Genomic DNA, 3,298 nt, shown 5'->3' on the forward strand with positions numbered 1-3,298 from the left:
AGTGTCCAACTTTTGCTAATATAAATGATTGGAATCATATTTCATATAACTAAACTGGATCTACATATATACAAATATGATAGATTATCAATGACTTCATACCAAAATATTGCTCTCTCAACATGGGTACTTGTATAAAATTTTTACATCATGGCTTGCTCTACAAGTAAGTTACTACACAGAAAACAATATGGAAAAAATGTCTCAAAGTTATTATGTTATTTGAAAATAATCATTCTGAGTTTGAATCAACTCAATGCCAAGAGTTTGAGATTGATGCAATAATCTATTGGAATTTATTCTACATTAAAGAGAGGAATTAAGTTAATTAAAGGTTCTTTTCTCTTTCATAAGCATTCTGTCACTCAAATTATGTCTTAACTAAGAATGATGCAAAGTTTCAAGAATGTGAATGGTGATGATTTAATAGCAGGGTGAATATTCTTAATGCCACAGAATTGTGCATATAAATATTTTAGAAATCAAAAGTTTTAGCTCAGCTACATACTTGCTACAATTTATTAAAGCAGTCTCACTTAAATTAAGTGATTGTTTCTGATTATATAAAAAGTGGCACAACCCTGTTCTTTTGAAGACATAACAGCAAAATTAATGAAGTCATATTTCTTTTAGTTGTTAAAAGGATACTCACTAAGGTGGTTGATATTTTACTTCCATCTTCAAGTCATGGACTCTAAGTAATAAGGAATCAACTGTTGTTGAGAGATTTCTATAATAATAGTTTTATGTTTGTGGAGATGTGTTGCTCTCTAAAGCATGGCACGCAGAACAAGGTCTCTTTTCTCCAGGTTTAAATGGAAAAAATTGAGAAGTGTTAAAATATTGGATTCTCACACTTACTGCTATCATCCATCCATCTCAGACTTTTCACTCAAACCAAGATAAGACATTTTAAACATTTGATAAAAAGTAATATGCAAATTACAATTATAATTGATTTTTAATATTTAAGATTGATATAGATTTGTACATTTAAACTTCAGAATATCTCTCTAGTTTGTGCCAAATTTGGTGTTTTTTTCTCTATATGAGTTCTCTGGGAATGCTGTTGCTCAGTACTCTGTTTATATAGTTGAGCTTATTGTCTTCCAACAATGTATCTCTGATGCTATAAGAGAACATATGATTGCAAATGCAAAGGTATAACTGAATCCTTCTAAGAAATGTATCTGATGCTAAATATTATCTTTGTTTTATGCATAATTTGTTAAATATGATGTGGTGGTTATTTATTTGTGTCAATTTGATAGGATTAAGAGTGAAGGGGTGGAGTCTAGCCTATCAATCAGGTGATAGCCAATGAGGCCTCTGTGTGGGCATGGCCTTTTGAGGATTCTGGGAACTCTGGTAATCCTCCTTGGAGGTGAGAGACACTCTCTCTTAATTCAGTTCCTGGGAGACATCCTCATTGACAAGCCAGATAGGGAAAGGCTCACTCCCTGAGAGACACTCTAATGACAGGACACATGGTGCTACACTGATAGAGCCTCAGAGCTGAAGGAACCACATGGAGGCCCCTACCAATGTTGAGATCCATCTACTGCCACTGGATGCACAAGATTTCCCACCCATTGTTCTGTGATATTCCGGCATTCAGCACTATTACATATGTTTCATGAATCTGAAGAGGACTTTATAGATTGGTATCAGACATATGGGCTAATATCAGACTTAAGGACTTGATTTGGACTGGGCTGGGATGTTTTCTCAATATTCCATTGTTCTTCTATATACAGCTCTTTTCTATACACATATGGGTGTCTATGAAATTGTTTCTCTACTCTACCCAGACTGACATTTATGATATGTTGTAATTGTCTGTCAACTTTATCTATGTTAGATATTAGATATATTTTCTGGCACAAGTAAAGTCTTAATAGACGATATTTATTCTGCAATACACTTCTTTATCCACATGATGCACATGGATTTATTATGTGGAGCAACTGCTTTTCAGCAAGAACTTCTCATGGGTCATATGAAACATTAAACATTTTATATAGTATCTATATTATTAGTATCTATATCATTTTAATTCTAATACTAGTTTAAGATAGAATTTTCCTATTTAAAACATGAGTAAAATAAAACCTTGAAAAAAATGAGTTGATCTATGTAATGAATGACTGGCAGCCAAGGGTCTAAGTTGTTTGTCTAGTTATAAATTTGATAAACCAGAGTTTGAAGAAATATTAATTTTAGTGATTGAAAAGTGACTGGAGTAGAATAGTAGAAAGATTCATTCTCTCAATCCAATATTAAGAGGGCATGATAGAAGAGTGAGATTCCATTTCAGAGTCAATATCAGAACCATTTTCTTCTGGGAAAAGGATGATTTCTCTTAAAGTCAGAGGATGGAAGGACATTAGAAAATTTAAGTTGAGTTTATGATGAAGAGATTCAATCACAGAAGAATCATAACAGAAGAAAGAGTGTGTCTCTGAAATATTTGAGAGTTTGGGTTAAATTTTTTTTGAATCAATCTTATTAAAAATCATATTATCCTGAGAGCACATTTTAAGAAGTATTATTTGATTAACTAATTCGCAAGAACTTACCTTGTTAAAAATGCATCAAGCTGACATAAATACTATGGTGCAGTGGCTAAAATATAGCATCATAATATATGGACTTTTATTAAATGTGTAGGATGAGAATGTTTCAAGCACTCAACTCAATATCAGAGCAGAATGATTCTGGATTGTAAAGAGGTAAACTGGGAAGTCCAAGTTAGTGGTTATAGAGCAAACCAGGAATGTGGAGAATTCATAGGTTAACCACATTACGCTTGGACATCCTTCTCTCTGTAAGTAATTGTGTTAACCAGGGAGGTACGTACATAGAAAACATTTTATATTTTGTCAGTCTTTTATATAAGGATTTTGATATTCCATAGCAGATACACTATTTAGCCTAGTCATGTGTTTTGAATCTGTGGGATAGCATGCATTCAGAAGCAATTTATCATGCACATCTGTAACTGTGCTACAATTTTAAATTATCTGCTTATATTATTGATAAAAAAAATTTGACTGTAAGGAGATCACTTTGCCTTAAAAATAACTTTTATCATGAAATTCAATCCAGATTGTGCTTTTCTGCTTTTCTTGATTTAGAGAATTAATATTTTATAGCAGAAGAAAATGAAAAATATATATATTAGCTAGATTTTAGGTGGGAAGGTGAGGAAATAAGTAACAAAAAATAAAATAGAAAAAAATATTGGATTAATTGTTTCATGTGTTTAGAATCAGCTTTAAACCAAGTTACATAATAA

The sequence above is a fragment of the Tenrec ecaudatus genome, chromosome 2, assembly GCF_050624435.1.
Source record: "Tenrec ecaudatus isolate mTenEca1 chromosome 2, mTenEca1.hap1, whole genome shotgun sequence".
NCBI lineage: Eukaryota > Metazoa > Chordata > Mammalia > Afrosoricida > Tenrecidae > Tenrec > Tenrec ecaudatus.